The following is a 20,229-nucleotide window of genomic DNA, read 5'->3' as shown; positions in this document are numbered from 1 at the left end:
AAAGCAGGTAGGTAGATACACACAGTGTAAACTGGAACTAATGTCAAAGGGGAGGCACAGTGTCCAGTTTTCGTTTTACGCGTCTTTCTATCTGTATTGTTCTAGCATGTGCCTTTTCTGCTTCTGCGTCCTTCATCCTGTAGCAGTTCATACATCCTATCAAGCATCTCCATTTTCTTCATGCTTCTCATTTTTTAAAGCCCCGTGCTGTTCCATATACCACCATCCGTTTAGACATTCCGTAGTCCATGGATTTCTACTTTATTTCCTCCTCTTCACCACCACCAACAATAACATTAGAATATTTTGCCACCCGTTGGGCCCCTCATTTTACAGAGAAGGAAACTGAGGCCTAGGGAGGGGCCTTGCCCAAGGTCTCACAACAAGACAAAGCAGCAGAACTGCTGATGGAGCCCTGGCACATCCAGGGCGTCACTGAGCAATGATGCCTCCTTCTGGTGGCTTTTCCCAGGCAGTCACTATATTGTTCTGCATCAAACTCAGGTAATTTTTTCACCATTACTTAGGGATGGCCCACTTTCTTCTGGAAACACTGTAAATCCCCTCCTCCTCCTCCCCATCAGTACCCACCAAAGACCTTTAACTCATGGTGAGCTAATGCCCTCCCTCCCAAAGCTGCCTGGCGCATACATAGAATATATGTGCATAGATTCTATGTATGCTTATACATAAACATGCCATCTCTCCTGATAGAACACAAGCTTGCTGAGGGCAGGCTCTGTCTTTTCAACCTCTCATACATGTCCACCACACAGAAGGCTCTTAATAAATGCTTGTTAACCAATACAATGATGATTGTGTTTCTAGTACTAATGAATATCAGTAGTATTTGTATGAATAATTCCAGTATATTGCAGGCTTCTTAAGGAAAGAGACTTTTTTTCTTTTTTGTGTCTTTCTGCCACTGCCTGGCATATAGTAGGTGCTTAATAAATGCTTGTTAAAGAGGCAGTCAGCCATAGTCAGCAGAACAAGCCTTGAAGTCAGGAATCAAGCAAGCAGCAAGCATTTATTAAGCTCTTCCATGTACCAGGTATAGTGGCCATCACGGAGAATGCGAAGACAAAATTAAATCAATCCCTGCCCTCTAGCAGCTTACATCCTGTTGGGGAAAGGCAGCATGTAAATATATAAACACTTACGAATTAAGTGTGTACAAAATATATACAAAAATAAATAAAAATTATATAGATGAGTTCAAATCTAGCCTCAGACACTTCCTAGCTGTGTGACCCTGGGCGAGTCACTTAATTCTGCCTCAGTTTCCTCATCTGTAAAATGAGCTGGAGAAGGAAATGGCAAACCACTCCAGTATCTCTGCCAAGAAGACCCCAAATGGGGTCACAGAGAATCAGACACATGACTGAAACAATTGAACTACAACAAAAAGAGACCAGAATTGCAAGGGATGGATGGGCAAAGAGGGTTGTGATTTTTATTTTAGAGGCAACTTGGTACAGAGGAAGGAATGCTGGCTTTGGAGCCAGCAGATCTGGGTTCAGATTCTGTCCCTGATGATTACTACCTGTGTGACCTTGGGCACTAGTCTCTCTGTGCCTCAGTTTCCCCATATGTAAAATGAGAAGGTTGAACCAGGTGGGCTCTGAGGTCCCTTCCAGCTCCAGATCAGTGAATGAAAGTGGTTTGTCTCTGGGCCTCAGTTTCCCTAGCTTTAATATGGGGAGGTTGAACCAGATGGGCTCTGAGGTCCTTTCTAGCCCCAGGACCTTGTACGTGGTAATCAGTTAGTAAACACTTGTTAGATTTGATTGGGTTGTCTTGGTTTGTCCTAGTCAGGGTAGAAGGGGAGCCAGTGAGCTTACTCATGGTACCATCAGCTTATTGAATGACAACACGGCAGACATGCCAATCACCCTTTATGAAGACCAGGTATGTCCACCTGTCTTATCGGAGCCTCCCCATTACTAGATGGGGCAAGTATTGTTATCCCCATTTTCCTAATGAGGAAAGTAATATCAGAGAGGTAAGACCATGTGTCCAAGGGCACACAGCTTAATAATTGGTGGACCTGGGACCCAACCTTCTTTTCTGACTTCCTGAGGTTCTCTTCCTACCTCAGTGATATTTGTATATTTGTTAATGTACTCCCAAAACTTCTGTGGGGGTGGGTGAGGGATGGACACATTTCCTACCATTCTCTCTCTTTCTTTCTCTCTCTCTTTCTCTTTCTCTCTCTTTTCTCTCTCCTCTTTCCCTTTCTGTCCTCTCCTTCTCTCTCTCTCTCTGTCTCTTTCTGTATATATTCCCACACATATAGAAGCACACACACACCTCTCTCTCTATATATATATTTATGGGTGTGTATAAATATATGTACACACATGTATACATACATACAGGATGTCCCAGAGTCTTTGGAGCTTTAACACGTCTCTGAATCTTGCTGATGCAAGCACTTCCTTATCTGTATCCAAAACAAATCCTCCTGTACAAAGGCCAGAAGAGAAAGAAAGAACTGATTGGATGGGAGGGAAAAAGTGGAGGAGGAAAAAGAAATGGGAAAGTGGGGTGGGGGGCAGGTAAGGGGGTAAGGAGAGAGATTGGCAGTTGCCCTCCTTGGAGGTGTTCTTGTTATCCCTCAGATACTGGGGGACTTCAGATATTTGTGTCTGGAGCTGTTTCCTCATCTGGAAAATGTGACCTCTGAGGGATCGTCCAGCTCTGACTTTTTATGAAGACTCTGAAATACTTCAACTTGCTATCTGCCCAGAGAAGGTGGGAGATTATTGTAGGGAGCAGGTCCTGCTTTAGGAGAACCTGTGACATTAGAACAGGGAATGTCAGAGCTGGGAGAGGCCTCAGAACCAGATAGTCTCAGCTGGGAGAGCCCTTAAGGATCATCTGTCTCTAGGTGTCTAGCCTGAAACCAGCAGGCTGCGTGTGGCCCACCTGTGAGCTTCAGCGGCATAACACATTGGCTAATTAACCAGCACACATAAGCTAGCAGACCAGTCGGGCCTCACCACCTGTCCTCTGTTAATTCTTGTATAACCATTGCCAGATGTCACACCAGTAACTTTGGAGTGTTTAGTCATTGTAATGGTAAAAATGCCACAGGGCCTGCAGTCTTGGGGATTTCCAATCCTGAAAGCCAGTCCTGAAAACTCAGACCCCTCCCACTCTCAGCCAGCCCCCTCCTTTTACAGAAGAGGAAACTGAGGCTCAGAACATGGAAGAGACAGCCAAACATCACACAGGCTTTAAGTGGCAGAGTGAATTCTCAGAAACTGTAGGATTTTTTTGTTTGTTTTGTTTTGTTTTTGGCTAGGCAGTGGGGTTAAATGACTTGCCCAGGGTCACACAGCTAGTAAGTGTTATGTGTCTGAGGCCGGATTTGAACTCAGGTCTTCCTGAATCCAGGGCCAGTGCCCTGTCCACTGCGCCACCTAGCTGCCCTACTGTAGGATTTTTAAAGTGGAAAGGACCTTAGTGATCAGTGTGGCTTGGTCATTTAGGACCCCTGTGACCTTGGGCAAGTCACTTGCCTTCTGGGCCTCAGTTTTTTCACTGGTAAAATGAAGGGATTGAACTAGATGGCTGCTAAGCTTCCTTCCAAAGGCGCTTTTACGGCTCTCTGACCCACTTCAACCTCTTCATTTTACAGATGAGAAATTTTGAGTTTTAGATAGGCCAAGTGACTTGCCCATGGTCACCAAGCAAGCTAATGACCGAGCTGGTACTTAGGAGGGAAGAAGAACAGGTCATCTCAGTGGGCTAGGGCTTCTTAACCTGGAGTCCATAAACGTATTTTTTTTTTAAAAAATATTTTGACAGCTTTATTTCAATATAATTTCAATATGACTGATTTCCTTGGTAATCCTATGGATTTTATTTTATGGATTTAAGAACATTAGTCCAAGAAAGAATCCATGGATTTCACCTGATTGCCAAAGGGGTCTGTGTCACTGAAAATATGAAGAACTCTTGCCCTAGGGGTAAGTGCACTGAATCCTGCCCAGGAGGCCTCAGGAGCAGGTAATTTAGGGTTGTTTTGCTTATCTCAACTCTGGTGAGTGGAATGGAGTTCATTAAGCCTGCTTCTCTCCCTTCCTGGCAGACCACTTGGACAGGAAGTGGGGTCCTCGTACACGACTGGGCAGTCTGCACCTCCCCTCTGAATGAGATCCTCCTCAAGGCTGCAGGAAGTCTCCAGATGGGTGGTTTCACTGCCCCAGCTTCCTTCCTTGTTCTCAGCTCTTGTTTACAAGAATGTCTATCCTTCAGAGTAGCACCCCTGGGTGTCTGTTAGAAAAAGAAATGGACACAGGTGTCCTCGGCCGATCAGGGTGTCCTGGAAGCCTTCTTTTCTCTCCTTGGCTGTCTTTAGACTGAGCACTGGGCCTGGAGTCAGGAAGACCTGAGTTCCAATGCGGTCTCAGACACTTACTGGCTGTATGACCTTGGGCGAGTCGCTCAACTGCTGTATCCCTCAGTTTCCTCATCTGTAAAATGGGGATAATAACAGCCCCTACCTCCCAGGATTAGTGGAAGGAAAATCAAATGAGACCATTTGTAAAGTGCTTAGCACTAATAATAATAGTTAATATTTATATGGCACCTGACTCATTGTAGGTACTATACAAATGTTAACTATCATTATCATTATCATTATTATTATTATTATTGGTATCATTGTTATAATTATTTTATATTTTGTTATTATTATTGGCTTCCTGGGTGTGACAAAGAGCTCCATTGTTATCTATCTATCCATCTATCTGTCTGTCCATCTATCTGTCTGTCTGTCTGTCCATCTATCTGGGTGGAGGAGATTTTTCTTTAAAAAACTGTCTTTGTTCAGGTGGGCTCCTGATGGAGTCATTGATGGGCATTAGGAAGAGACCCAGACTTTTTGTCTGCATTGTATGTGCCATTTCTATACTTGTATAAGAATGTATTGTTTCTCCTGTAGAACGTAAGCTTTCTGAGGGCAGGAATAATCTCACTTTTGTCTTGGAATCTGAATTGCTAGGGCTTACCAAATTGCTGATCGGTTGATTGACTGGTTCTCCCGTTATGTCGCTATGGAACTTTACATCGTTTGTTTCCCTTTTCTGGGTCCTGGCTTCCTCCTCTAAATGATTAAGCCATGTGGATAGAAGTTCTGGAAAGAATTTTGGCCCTGGAGTCAGAGGACCTACATTCAAATTCTGACCCTGCCCCCTACTACCTGTGTGACCTTGGGTAAGTCGCTTACCTGCTCTGAGCCTCAGTTTCTTCCTCTGTAAAACGAGGATAATGTATCTCACAGGCTTCCAATCCTACCCCCACATTGAGTCTCAGACTTGCCCAAGGTCACATAAGTAATAGTAACACAGATTAGCACTTTACCTAGTGTGTATTGTCTTCATTTTATAGATGAATAAAGGAGGATTCACGGAGCCCAAGTTCAGTTCAGTCTGCACTTAAGTGTGTCCTCCATGCCAGACACTGTGCTGGGGCAAAAGTGAGATAATCTCTGCTCTCAAGAAGCTTATTTTTTGTTGGTCAATATAACATATTCTTGGGTAACTATATATATGCAAAGTCATCTCAAGAGGAAGAAAGCACTTTTTCCAGAAGGGATCTAGAAAGTTCCTCCTAGAGAAGGAGGCACCTGAACTGTGCTTTGCAGGAAGCTGGGGATTCCAGCTGGGGGAGGTGAAGTAGGAGGGCATTCCAGGCATGAGGCACCATCTGTACAAATATCTGGAGGCAGGAAAGAGAATGTCACGTACAGGGACCAGCTAGCAGATATAAGAACTGGTTTTGAACTCAGGTCCTCTGACTTTAGCCAGTGCCCTTTGTGATAATCAAGTGAGATAATGCACACAAAGTCCTTTGTAATCATAACATGATGGATGTATGGATGTATGGATGGATAGACAGATGGACAGATAGATAGGCAAATAGATACATAGATAAACAGATGTATAGGGAGATAGAGACAGACAGACAGATAGATAGATAGATAGATAGATAGATAGATAGATAGATAGATAGATATGGACAGACAGACAAATAGATACATAGATAAACAGATATATAGGGAGATAGAGAGACAGACAGGTAGACAAATAAATACATAGATAAACAGATGTATAGGAAGATAGACAGGGCAGACAGATGGATGGATGGATACACCAGACAGATAGATAGATAGATAGATAGATAGATAGATAGATAGATAGATAGATAGAGGCCGCCAAGTGGCACAGTGGATTGATCACCAGACCTGGAGTCAGGAAGACCTGAGTTCAAATCTGGCCTCAGACACTTACTAGCCGTGTGACACCAGGCAAGTTGCTTAACCACTATCTGCCCCAGTTTCTTCATCTGTAAAATGAACTAGAGAAGAAAATGGCATAAACCACTCCAGTATCTTTGCCTAGAAAACCCAAATGGGGTCATGGAGAGTCAGAGAGCATTGAAATGAGTAAACGACACCATCCACAAAATAGATAAATAGACAGATAGACAGACAAAGCGTGTATGACACATATATTGCTCTATGTCAGGCACTGCTAAGTAGTGGGAATACAAATATAAGAAAAATCAGATGTTCTCTGCACTGCAGTAACTTACCCTGTAAGAGAAGAACGGAAAACATGAAGGGAAGCTGGAATGGGGAGGCGGAGGAGATCAAGTCCTAGTATAAATAATTAATAATAAACAATAATAAACATCTAGCCTTACTATAATACTTTAAGGTTTGCAGACCTCGTTAGCGCTTGTATTAACAGAGTTTTCGCGAGCTCTCTTGAGACCACGCTGGGATGCTATTTGGTGACCCCAGTGTGGATTTCTCAGAAACCCTCTGCTCGGCCTTGTCGATGACGGCAGCCATATTTAGTGAATTACATCCTTAGCTAAGCTGGTTGATGAGGTCATTTTCAGTATTTGTCAGTTTCAGGAGCATTTTCTAAGGGATTGATGCTTGTGAGGCACTGTGGGCAAAGCATGGTGGATGAATTTGCCTCCAGGGAAGAAACACAGGTGACTAGAATGCACAGTATGATGTGATAAGTGCCTTAGAAGGCCGTCAAACCTAGCTCAAGCGCCAGCTCCCCAACACAGCCTCCTCTCATCCCCTTACCCCATGTTCCCCAACTCCTAGTGCCCCCTGCAGATTTCCTTGTATTTCTCTTTATATATTTATATGTGTGCCCTGGTATGTAAGCTCCTTGAAGGCAAGGACTGTTTTGCCTTTTCTTTGCATCTCCAGCATCTAACAATGCCTTGCCCATAGTAGGTGGTTAATAAATGCTTCTTCATTGATTGATTGGATGATTATCAACCAGGAAATCCCAAGAGGCTTCTTGGAGGAGGTGATATTCCAGTTTGGCTTTAAAGGATGTATTGGTTTTCATGGGCAAAGAGGAGAAATATAGGCATCCAGGGCCTGTACATGAGAATAGTGGGAGCAAGGGAGGGTACAGGATATTAGGGTGTGACAAAGAGCTCCATTGCTATCTATTTATCCATCCATCCATCTATCTATCTATCTATCTATCTATCTATCTATCTAATCTGTCTATCTAATCCATCTATCCATCTATCTCTCTTTCTCTGTCTATCCATCCATCTGTCCATCTATCCATCCTTCCTTCCTTGTTCCTCATATATGTAAAATAAGGGAGCTGAACTGATGACCTCTATAAATTCTCTTCTCCCTTTAAGCCAATGATCTTGTATGCGATAAATAAATTGGAGCATTGAGTGCGCAGATAGTACATTTAAGCCTAGAACGGTAGTGTGGTACTGGATTTTAGAGGCCTTGAATGCCAGGAAGAGAAGTTTTTGTAAGTTTGCTTTCATTGTCTATGGTTAATTCCTATGTTCTCCTTGTTTGGGATCTCTCAACTCTCTGGGACCGGTTGACTTGTTTTGGGGAAGGCAGGAGGAAGAAGAGTATAGTGAAGAGAGGAGATTTCTCCACCTCCACCCCTAAGACTTGATTCTGGGTCACCAACCTCCTTGAGATGATTTAAGGTCATAGATTTAGACCCTGAAGGAACCCTGGAGTCATCTAGAATCACCCCCTCATTGTACAGAAGATGGGCTAAGTTCCCATGAGATTAAATAGCTTGCCTAAGGTCACACAGGCCCTAAGCGGAAGAAGTGGAATTTGAACCCAGAACCTTGGACTTCAGAGCTGATGCTCTTCCTGCTGTCCCAAGGAGATTTCTCTTTTCACAGGCTGATTGAAACAGAGAGCAGTTGTTTAGTATGTGGGAGCCTTGAGTGGTTCTATCACCGGTGGTGATGGAATGTTAAGGCAGTCCTCCGTTAAGGGAGAGATGGCCGAGTGAGGAGTACCTTCCCATTCCAGTGTTGATAGAACATGTCTTTGCTGGTAAGGCTGATGGCCGGAGCGAAGAAGGTGACTTCCGTCTGCTGGGCCTCTATCTTGCTTTGTACAGGTCACCTGGCAAGAAACATTTTTTTCCATGGTAAATAGTTGTGTTAAGGACAAGACTGTTTACAGAGTCCTGCGCAGGACTTGTTAATTTGTCAGCAGACTGAACTTCAGTTTTAGATTTGAAGTTCAAAGAGGTCATCTAATCCGACAAATCTTTCATTTTTCCATTGACAAGGCCAAATGGAGGAAATAGTTGGCCCAGGGTCATGTGGGCTGTAAGTGGTGGATCATAGCCTTGAATCTATGTTCTGGGACTTCACGTCCAATGGACTCTTATCCTTTGCCACCTTATGCTAGATTTTTCCTGGAACAGAGATGTGGCTTGGAAAAAAAGGACACTTTCTAGCTTTTACTTATGGCCTAGTGGAATGAATGAATGAGTACTTATTAATAACTTAGATATTCCAAAAAACTGTGCTAAGAACAATGCAGCAATACAAATATGAAAGTGAGATTCTAGTCCTTGCCCTCAAGGGGTTTTCATTCTAATGTTGTTCAGTCCTTTTTTTCAGTGTCTGAGTCTTCATGACACCATTTGGGGTTTTCTTGGTGAAGATACTGGAGTGGTTTGCCATTTCCTTCTCCAGCTCATTTGAATTTTAATACCTGTGTGACCTTGGGTAAATCCCTTGTCTTCCCTGTATCTCATTTCCCTCCTCTGTCAATTAAAGTGGGTCCTCTAAAGTCCCTTCTAGTTTCAAAGGCATAATCCTATGAACAAACATTCTTTGTTCACTTTGGTGGAAATGCAGATTTGGGGAGCACCAGGAGCTAAAGGGCCCCCTCCCTCACTCCCCATACTGGGAGTTCCCTGGCTCTTCCCCTTCCATAGGCACCAGGTTCAGTCTTATCTCATTTTTTCCATTATGCCTCTTGGCCAGCCTTGACTAGTTGGAAGAAAAAAACTGCCTTTATAAAAATAATTATAGTCATTCATATTTTGTAGACTTAAATGTCTGAAAGTGACAGACCTTAGAAGTCCACAGTACTTTTCTGTTTACAGAATACTTTTCCCACAACATCTTTGTAAGGGAGGTATACTAGGATTCCCCTTTTTTGAAAAGGGAAAAATGGAACTGAGAGAAGGGGTACACCCTCCCAGCTGTTAAAAGGCTTTCCCTTTTCTGTGTTGGAGACGTGCCTGAGAGACCAAGGGCTGGAGTGGGTCTCATGAACTTTGGCATTTGGAGAAGTGCTCAGTGGATGGCAGGAGTTGGGGCTGCTTGGGCTTAGCCGTACAGCTCTCCCAGGCCCTTGAGATAGTCAAATGTTTCTGCTTCTAATTGGTTCTATTTTGTCCTTAAAGTATCTCCTTCCCTTCTTCCCTCTCCTACTCCTGTCTTCTTTTCTCTTTTCTTCTACCCCCAGAGCATCACCCATCAGCATCCTATATAGTCTGGACCTTTGCTGAGGGCAGGCTAGTTGTCTTGGTTACTGCTGGAGTACTCTAAACCATCTGCTTTTAGATATTGCTAATTAAGCCGACATTTTTGGAACCTGAAAGAGTTCAGTTAGCATGGGAAAGGGCGGGGGGGATGCATTGAGAAAGAGAAGAGGAGGGAGGAAAAAAAAAAGCAGTAACCAAGCTCCTATCTCTCCAGAGGGAAAAGAGAGGCTACCTTTTTTGTTAATCATTTTCTGTTGGAAATATCTGAAAGGTCACCTTGGGGGAGAGGGAGAATGGACCCGGCGGGGCAGTACCGAAGAGTTTATTTATCCATCCACTGCTCTCAGTTCTGCCCTCTGGGGGCTGAGCAAAACCAATCTAACAGACAGTCTGGAAAGCAGCCAGGAGGCAGTCAGGAGCCTTCAGAGAGAATCAGTGGAAGGAAGGAACTGGAGATGTTTGATGTGGAAAAGACTCAGGAGCAATAGGAGAGCTGTTGTCAAATATTGAGAGGGCTGCTATAGGAAAGAAGGAATTAAATTGCCCTGCTTGGTCCCCAGAGGGCAGAGGTGGGAGGTGGTGGAATGCGGGCAGTTTTAGCCCCCTTCAGCTGAATCTTAGAGAAGGTAACTGGGTTGTCCCAGAGCACAGACAAGGATTTGAACCCAGATCTTCTTGACTCCAGATTCAGCACTCCAAATCTAGCAGGTTTTCTGCTACTACGTTGTATGGCCTCTATTCCCACAACCTTTTTTTTTTTTTGCAACTTTGTTCATGCCTTTTGTTTCTATATCCTATTAATTTCTGAATTTCCTCTACTCTCCTACTCAGAAAACTTTCACTTTTACCAAAGATTTTTAAGAAGTCATGCTTGACAGCATTCCACAACTATAGTCCCCTACCTCTTCAAGGAAAGGAGGGAGGTGCACTTCTCATGTTTCAGAGAGGTATAGAGACCTGGGCTTGAAGCCAGGGAGACCTGGGCTCAAGTTCTTCCTGATGTATTTTAGCTGCGTGACCCTGGAAAAATTATTTAACCTCTCACTGCTCTAGACAGCTCTTAGACTATCAGTTACTTAGGATGTGCCAGCCTGCATTAGGAGAGGGAGTTTTTTCACCTGGGAGTTTCTCATACCTATGAAATCGCAGATCCTGATCCTATCCCTGTCCCATTTCTAGTAACTGATTTGGTCATTATAATCATAGAGTTTTTCCATTTTGTTTCCATTATGGTGGCCATCATGTGTCTTGTTTTCCTGGTTCTGCTTACTTCAGTGTGTATCAGTTCATACAAGGCTTCTCATGTTTCTCTGAATTTCTCATATTTGCCATTGATAACCATCGCAATAATCTGTTATGTTCATATTCTGTAAGGAGGTTTGGACATTCTGCAAAGCATGAGGCATTACTTTGTTTCCATTTCCCTTGGCAAGCATTTAGTAAGTTGAGTATTCAATGGCTGACTGATTGCTACCACAGAAAGTACTACTATGACTCTTAGTACTTCCTATGACTACAACTGTTTGTTTTGTTTTTGTTTTTGTCCATTAACCTTCTTGTGATATATGCCTGGGAGTAGATTCTCTAGATCAAAGGGCATAGATGTTTCAATGCCTTTTGTGCCCACAGTTCCAAATTGTTTTCCTTATTTTTTTTTTGTTTCTTTTTTAATTTATTTTTTTCAATGAACAAAAGTCTATTTTCTCTCCCTCCTCCCTCCCCCTCCATTGAAAATATAAGAAAAACCAAACTCTCGTTACAAATATGTACAGTTAAAATAAATTCCCACATTGGCCTTGTTAGAAAAATACACGTCTCAATCTATCACCTTTCTGTCAGGGTGGGTAGCTTATTCCACCATTGGTCTTGTGGAATTGTCTAGACCCCCCCCCCCTTATTTCATAGTGAAGGAAACTGAGGCCCAGATATAGAAAGGGATGGGAACAAGCATTTATGTAATACCTACTGTGTGCTAAGTGCTTTATAATTATTGTCTCATTTGAACATCACAACAACCCTGGGAGATAATTGCTATTTTTATCTCCATTTTATAGATGAGGAAACTGAGGCAAACAGAGGTAAAGTGACATTCCCAGGGTTGCTCCACTAGCAAATGTCTGATGTCAGATTTGAAGTTGGGTCTTCTTAACCTCATATCCCAACTGGACATGCCCACATCTAGACATTATCACTATTACTGCTTTGTTGCTCCACATGGGCAGGGGCAGAATTCTCAAAAACTCATAATTGGACCATGGAAAAGGTCCAAGGTCTGGCATCCCACATCTTTGGGTATGGGACCATATTACTAAATTGTTCTTTTCTCTTTCTAGCCCTACTCCAGGGACCTTCCTGTCGTGGGAATTGAGGAAGAGAACGGGAGGACAATAATGGATTCATCCTGGAAAAGTAAGTGAGGCCTCTGTAGAGGCTCTGTCACGGGAATGACTGGTCAGTTGGCAGGCACGTGGGCAAGAGTGATGTGCTGAATATTTAATAGGGCTGCCTGCTAGCGCTTGGGCACCATTAATATTTTATTGGACTTGAAAGCAACAAGAAGCAGGATGTAAAGCACTGTTGTTGTCCGTTCTGTATTTAGCATATAGTGAGGTGTATGGATAAGAAAACAAAATTTTAAAAAAGATGGAGCAATGACGATTAGCATTGGCTTTTAGGCGGAAAGATTTGCCTGCTCCTATTAGTTTGAATCTCTCTTAGTCCAGACCTGTGGGTTCATCAGTGCATGGAACTCTCAATGTGGAAATACCCTTTACCAATACATATCAGTAACTCCTGTGTAACTTCAGAGCTTGCCCCCCTTTTTTTTTTGGTGACTATTTCTTGTGGGTTTTGGGAGGTTAAAGGACTTTCCTAGTGCCATGAAGCTAGTATGTGCCTCCTGAAGTACTTCCTGACTGTCAGGCTAGCTCTCTACCCATGAGCGTGGATGAAGCACCATTTGTGTGCCAGGCACACCGTGTGCCTCCAAAGAGCTCATATGCTATTGGGGAAGACAACAAAGACATAGACATAAAATGTGCAAGACTGACCCAAGAAAGCAACTTGGTGCTGACAGGAAAGGCGTCCTATAGGAGGCTGAACAGAGTAGTGAATGAAACCTAGGATTCCCAGAAGGGACTAACATCCTATTGGTTTTTCATAGAGAGGAGGAAATGAGACCTCCTAGAGCTTGGCCAAAGTCACACAGATAGTTAGGGACTGAGTCAAGGCAGGGACTACAGGAGCTCAGAGTTGGAAGGCACCTTAGAAACCAGCTGGGTTAGCCTAAACCTGACCCCAAATTCCCTCCTCACTGTCCCCAGTTAGTACCCATACGCTGTCTGCTTCAAGACCTCTGGTGAGGGAGAAGCTGCCAGTGAAGCTGCCGTGGGGACAGCTCCTCCATGTGGACAGCTCTAATTTGGAAGAAGTTTTCCCTGACGTCAAACCTAGATCTCCCTCTGCAATTCCCAGTCAGTTAATCAACAAGCATTTATTAAACTCCTACTATGTACCAGGCACTGCATTAAGTGATAGGACTGAAAATGATGAGAAAAACACAGTCTCTGCCCTCAGTCTCCTGGAAAAAGGTGGGATTTGTGCTGAGTCTTAAAAGAAATCTAAGGAAGCCAGGAGGGGGAGCATTCCAGGCAGGAGGCACTGAGTCAGGACATGAGAGTGACCTGTATAAAAATAGCAAGGGGGCCAGTGTTACTGGATCAAAGAGCACTTGACTGTGGAGGAGAGTGAAGTGTGAGAAGGCTGGAAAGGGGAAAAGAGGCTAGATTAGGAAGGCCTTGATTTGATCCTGGAAGGAATAGGGAGCCAGGGAAGTTTATTGAAGTAGTGGGGTTTGACACATCCAAACCCAGCACTTTCGGAAAATCACTTAGGCAGCTGCGTGGAGGATGGCCTGGAGAGGGGAGAGATGTAAGGGAGGGAGACCCATCGGCAGGCTGTTACAATGATGAAGGCCTACGCCAGGACGGAGGCTTACTGGCCACAAAGGCGTTCTTTTAGAAGGAATACTGGTATACCAAAAAACTTGTCATGATTAATGGGCAACGTTTGATGACCAGAGAGTATTCTTGGAATTAATGTCACTGCCTTTTTTGGGGGGACTAGCCATGGTTCCTGGAATTACTGATTTAGACTGTTCCAGCTGGAAAGGCCCCTTAGACTATCCATTACTTCTGACTGCACCCTGTGAGGCCGGGCAGAACAAGTCTGTGAATTATTCCCTTCTGGTCTTTGGGTGATGGAGGAGTAATGATAACTACTCATGTCCTTGTCGTAACTTAAGACTTACAAAGTGCTTTCTCCAAGGCATTCCCATAAAGATACATAGTGCAAATATGGCCGTGCCCATTTTATAGAGGTGGGGACTGAGGCTAAAAAGATCATAGGATCATAGAATTTAGAGACGAAACTCTAGAAATCATCTAATTTATGCAGTTTTTAAAATCTTTATTTATTTTAACTTTTTTTTTGTAATTTAGAGTTCCAAATTCATTCCCTCACACCAGCCCCTCCCTCATACATTAAGAAAGCAAGCCGTATGATAACAGTTATACATATGAAGTCATGTAAAACGTATTTCCATATTAGCCATGTTGCAGCAAGAAGAAAATAAAGTGAAGAATGAGTTCAGTCTACACTCAGAGCTCACTAGCTCTCTCTCAGGAGGTGGAGAGCTTTTTCACTGTGTACCCTGCCATTTTGCAGAAGAGGGGACGGGCCTAGAGACATTAAGTGACTTACATCAAGGTCACACAAGTAGTAAGTAGCCGAGGTGGGACTTGAACCTACATCTTCTTCGCTAAGAGCCACTGTTCTTTCCAGTGTATCCAATGCTTGTTCTCTGTGTCATACAGTCAGTTGCTTAGGACGTGGCTAATGAGGGTAGGGGGAGGAGAATATAGGATGAAGAGCCTCTAGCGAGGGCCTGGGCCAGAGCACTGAGCCTTCACAGCTCTCTGCAGCCCAGAGAGGCCCTCCTCTGTAGCTGACCACCACCGTCTAGCATTTCATCGTGGCTCCAGATAGACCTGCAGAGTGCCTGCTTGTGCTTCTGACTCACTTCCTCCTTCAGTAGTTTCAGCTTCATCGCTTCTGTCTTGAATTTCAAAGCTCTCTCCTGCTTTCTCTGTGCTCTCTCCCCCTCGCGGGGTTTTCTCGCTGTCCTGAGTGGCCATCATTGGCAATGCGGCTGTTTGAGCTGCTGTTTTTCTCCTAGATGGGTTTGCACTGGGTCATCTCCTGCCCCTCACCTGCTTCCCCGTGGGAACCCAGGCCTGCACTTAGGGAAAAGCTGGCCAGGGGTTGGGAGGCAGTGTGTGCTCAGCCACTACATTCATGACCTTGGCCTCTTTCACGCTGAGCCCTGGTCTTGCCAAGCAGCTGCTGCTGGGAAAGGGCAGATCCCATCCCCACCTCTCACTGATAAGGCCCAGAAGCAAGCCTGTGGGAAGGTCCCGTCCTGCATGCCACTTGGCCCAAGCAAGTGCACAGGACCAGGTGCAGCTTTCCCAGGAGGCTTTGGGGCCCCTGCTCTGCCTCGTGATGAAAAAAATGGCAAACTGCTTTAGTTCGTTTTTTGAAAAAGCAAGTCAGGTCTCATGACCACCACAGCAAAAGGTGTCTATCAGCTTTATGAGCTCCACTTCCCTTCCAGTCTACCACAGGCCAGGAAATAACATGGCTAAGCTCATTCACTGTATCTGTAAAATGAAAGCACAGATCTCAGCACACAGTCTTCTGGGCAAAGTGTGTAAGCTCTGGTAAATGTGATGGCTGTTTTGGCCCTTTCTGTTGCTTTCCTATGGACTGCAGAGGACCACAAGCTTTAGAGCTGGACCCTAGATAACATCTGGAGTCTAGATTCTAGACCAGCCCTTTCATTTTACAGAGAAGGAAACTGAGTCTGCATTTAAGTGCCTTCACTGCCTATTCTCCCTGGTAGATCTAGGGGCAGGTCACTGGCCCCAGTTACCCTATTGGAGATAACTTTGGAATTTAGGGAAGAAAGGGGAAATCTGGGGGAAGTGAGAGATCAAATAATCGGTCAACAAGCATTAAGTGCCTACTGTATTCCGGGCACTGGGGATACAAGGGCAAAGAATGCAACTGTCCCTAATTCTGATAGCTAGTGTTTCTCTCATTTATAATCACAACCCCGCGGGATAAGAGCTGTTATTATCCCCATTTTACAAAGGAGGAAACTCAGTCTCACATAGACTGACTTGCCCAAAGTCACACAGCCAGTAAGTAGCTGAGGTGGGATTTGAACTGGGGTCCTCCTCTCTCAAAGTCTACCCTATTCACAATACTACCCAAGCTGCCTGCTCACGAGTTTACATTCTGATGGGCTGATGGGAAGAGGCCCAAGGTAGTGGTAAAGTCCACTAAATACAGTGTACCCTGGCCTTCAGACATGGCTAGGGAAATCTGGAGACTTGAATTCTACTTCAGAATCCTACTGCTCACTTGCTGTGTGTCCTTGGACGAGTCATTTAACTCTCACTGAGTTTCAAATTCCTCTTTTGCCAGAAGAGAAGGATTTTAATAAGTGCTTCTTACTGCTGTCTCTTCAATCTTGGGCAAGTCACTGAGCTCTCTGTGAGCCCAATTTCCTCCTCCTGTAAAATGAGGGTCACTTCAGGCTCTAACCAGTTTGATCCTGGAAATAATCTTGGAACTCTCTGAGCAACAGCATTTTCTGAATGGCAAATATCGGAAGAGGCATTTTCCCAGGTCCTTGACGGCCAGCCTTCCAGAAGCATCAGGAACGAGGAAGGGGCAGCCGCTTGGAGCCCCTGTGGTCAGGTACATTTTGGCATTATTGAAGTCCACAGGAATTAGAAGGGAAACTCAGGCTCCTGGAAAGTCCCTAATCAGGGGTAAGGAACTTGCGGTGTGGGGTGAGGCCTTCAGTCAAAGGGCTGCACTTGAGGACCTAGAGGGCCACATGTGGCCTCAAGGCTGCAGGTTTCCCACCCCTGTATAAGCAGAGGACACCTTTAGCGGTCACAGGCAGCCAGGATGCTGGAACCTTGATGGGAAGTTTGTGGTCAGGCTGGCTGGGGAGAGGGAGCCAGGAAGAACCTTGGATCCATCTCTCTGCAGCAGCTCTCAAAGCTGTTTCAAGAAAAACATAGTTTATTTGTTTGTTTTGAGTTGTAAGGAGTCATTAGCTAGCCTCAGGAATGCGTTAGATATTAGAAAAACGACTTGGTAACACCAAGTTGTGTTGGGGACATCTCAGTGCCATACTCTGCCCTCTGCTGGCCTCTTTGGGATTAATCCTTAGCCTGAGCTGGGGATGAATGAGCAAGTGGATAGCCCATGTGCTTACGATGTGCCAGACATCGTGCTGAGCCCTGGGCAGACAGACTCAGAAGTGAGACAGTTCCTGTTTGGAAGAAGAGGACATACACAGAGAACTAGTAACCAGAGAACGCAGCATTTGGGAGAGTCCTAGGAATGATGATTTGATCCAGGAGCAGTGGATTATCATGCCCTTCCCAAGAACAGTAGATGCTAATGAATTAGCCCAGAACCATGGTGGGGAACTCAGAGATGTCAGAAGCAGAAGGGGCCTTACAAGTCACCTTACCCAATGTCAAGGCAGTCCAAGAATCCCATCTGCGACCTGTCTGACAGGAGGCCAGGCAAGCCTCCACCTCAACCCTTCTGGTGACGAGGAGCTCACTGAGTTTCTCGAGACAATCCTTTTGATACAATTTAACACGTATTTATTGGGCACCTTCTATATGTGCCAAGGACTATATTAGGTTCTGGGGGTACATTGAGCAAAAGGAAATAGTCCCTTTCTCTAAGGAAGCTACATTCCACTGGAGGGAAACAATGTGTACAGTATACACCCACATACATACATAGTAACACATACATACATGCATAGTAACTACAGATTTCAGGGACTGGGGAGAACTGTCACAACTGGGAAATGCCAAAGGCCAACTATAGGAGGCCACACCTCAAGCGTGGTTTGAAGGAGGCTGGAGATGCTATGGGTTGTGGATGAGTGGTGAGGGAAGGCTTGCTGGACAGCTCCCACCCTGTACTATTCGATCTTCCCAACCCAGGGCCAGGAGAGTCTGGTGGAAAGGTTTTGGGACTAGGAATCAGCCAAGATCTGGGTTCTACTCTCCCCGCTCTCCATTGTTTTAGTATAAGACGCAGGACAGGATGGGGCCCATTCAGCTGGACACAGCAGCAGCTCTCAAGGTGGCCCACCAGGGAGCAGGCTGCTTTGGGAAGTGGATTTTCCAGTAGAAACCACCCTCAAGTGTTCTGCATCCTTCCCTTCTTTCTCGAGCAGGGGACATGACATCACTGGCCATTTTCCTGATGGCTTAGGGTTGTCATGAAGCTGTATCCCCAGATGTGTTCTAGTCAATTCAGTATGACTCTGGGCAAGTCACTTTACTCTGTTTGCCTCAGTTTCCTCATTTGTAAAATGAGCTGGGGAAGGAAATGGCAAACCACTCCAGTATCTTTTCCAAGAAAATCCCAAATGGGGTCACGGAGAGTTGGACATGACTGAAAATGGTTGAACAACCATAGCAAAAGATCTTAGGAATTATCAAGCTCTGAGGATCCCAGTTGTCAGAGGCAAAGGTCTCATGTCTACTTTTTGTAATTTTTCTATCACATCTCTGGCTATTAGGCTTTCAGCCATCTCTTCTTGCTTTTCTTCTGGACTCTGCCTCTCCCACACTTACTTCTCATTTTCTGTTTTTGACTTGTTATGGCCAGGAAGTGACATCATTAGGTTTAGAGGAAGTTTGTTTAAAGTAAGAGTAAATCTGTTCTGGCAGAATTATCTCATGCACAAAGGGCATGAGCTTTGGATCACAAACACCGTGATATCTGAGGGGCAGCCAGATGGTACAGTGATAGAGTACCGGCCCTGGATTCAGGAAGATCTGAGTTCAAATCTGGCCTCAGACACTTGACACTTACTAGCTGCATGACCCTGGGCAAGTCACTTCACCCCATTGCCTAGCAAAGAAAGAAAGCATTGTAATGTCCGTTTGGGCCCTTAGGGGCTCCCCTCTTTGTTTTGGGGTGTGCTCTCAATTGGGAGGATAGAGCCCTAGAGAGTTTGGAGCTGAAAGGAACCTTGTGACTTTCTGCCACAGAGACTGTGGATGAATTTATTTCCCTTTCTAGGCCTCAGTTAGCCTCATCTGTAAAAGAAAGACGTCTTTTAGTTATGGGGGTCATAGGAACTAGAAGAGGCCATAGATGCCCACCACTTCATTTTACCCAGGAAGAAAAGTGAGTTTCATAGAGGTTGAACAGCATACCTCTGTCATATAGCTACTAAGTGTCAGGGGCAGGATTCGAATCCAGAAATTCTTGTCTCCCATGTCCAGCACTCCATCCCGTATTCCCTGGCCACCTTATCAGACCCTGCATTTTACAGACATAGCTAAGTTGTCTTGGAGTCAGGAAGACTTGAGTTCCAATCCAGCTTTAGTTACTTGCTTGTTACGTGACCCTCTAATATCATTTAATCACCTTCTGCCTCAGTTTCCTCATCTGTAAAATGGAATTAGTAACAGCATCACTTCCCAAGGTTATTGTGAGGTTAAGATGAGACCCTTATAAAATGCTTTGTAAATCTTAAAGCTTTCTAGAAACGCTGATTATTATTATTATCATTATTATCACAGATGAGGCAACCAAAGCCTATCTCGGAAGGGAGCTAGCTGTGGTTAGAAGTAATAAGTTAAAAGAGCCAGGGTTTGAGCCCAGGTCTTTTGATTCCAAATCCAGTGATCTTTCGACTGTACTGGTGCCTCTCAACGCCCTCTCCGCCCCCACCACCTTTTAGACCCCATTTTAACACCACAGTTTTTTCCAGACCTTTTCCTACCCCACACAAGAATAGTTGTTAATATCCACTGAATGGGAAAATACTGAATGCCGTGAAGGAATGCCTTTAATGAATTTACATTTTATTCATCATAATATCCTCCTCTTACATTTAGTAGCATGTGTCTCTCCGAGACACATCAGACAGTGTTGAATTGATGATTCTCTGATACAATTTATTCAGACCATAGGAAGTATGTCATTTTTCTTAGAATCCTTCTCTGCCTTCTGGGCTGAACTCAATTACTGCCTCTCACACAGGCAGCTAGGTGGCTCAGTGGTTGGAGCACTGAACCTGGAAGTCAGGAAGACCTGAGTTCAAATCCTGCCTGAAACCCTTACTAGCTGGGTGACCGTGGGTAAGTCACTTAACGTCTCTCTGCCTCAGTTTCCTCATCTGTAAAATGAGGATAGTTGTTCTTACACCTCGAGATTTGTGGGGATGAAAATGAAATGTCTCTAACTCACTTTGCAAACTTTGTAGCCACCTAGAAAT

The 20,229-nt window shown here is 44.6% G+C and overlaps 1 protein-coding gene across 3 annotated transcripts in view; it reads left to right on the top strand.

Moving 5' to 3' along the window:
• TPST2 (tyrosylprotein sulfotransferase 2) overlaps positions 1-20,229 on the top strand; it is a 63,204-nt gene that overhangs the window by 27,134 nt on the left and 15,841 nt on the right. For 2 of the 3 annotated variants that reach the window (XM_020996498.2, XM_020996499.2), the window contains one exon: positions 12,164-12,239. The gene's annotated coding sequence lies outside the window, so the exon portion shown is untranslated. Of the gene's footprint in view, positions 1-12,163; positions 12,240-19,994; positions 20,093-20,229 lie in introns of all 3 variants that reach the window. The other variant, XM_078154397.1, reaches the window with a different exon arrangement.

The sequence above is a fragment of the Phascolarctos cinereus genome, unplaced genomic scaffold (genome assembly GCF_003287225.1).
Source record: "Phascolarctos cinereus isolate Bilbo 61053 unplaced genomic scaffold, phaCin_HiC Scaffold_4;HRSCAF=312, whole genome shotgun sequence".
In the NCBI taxonomy this organism is placed as follows: Eukaryota; Metazoa; Chordata; class Mammalia; order Diprotodontia; family Phascolarctidae; genus Phascolarctos; species Phascolarctos cinereus.
The sequence above is the reverse complement of the archived record's forward strand: the minus strand, read 5'-3'. Positions and strand labels throughout refer to the sequence as shown.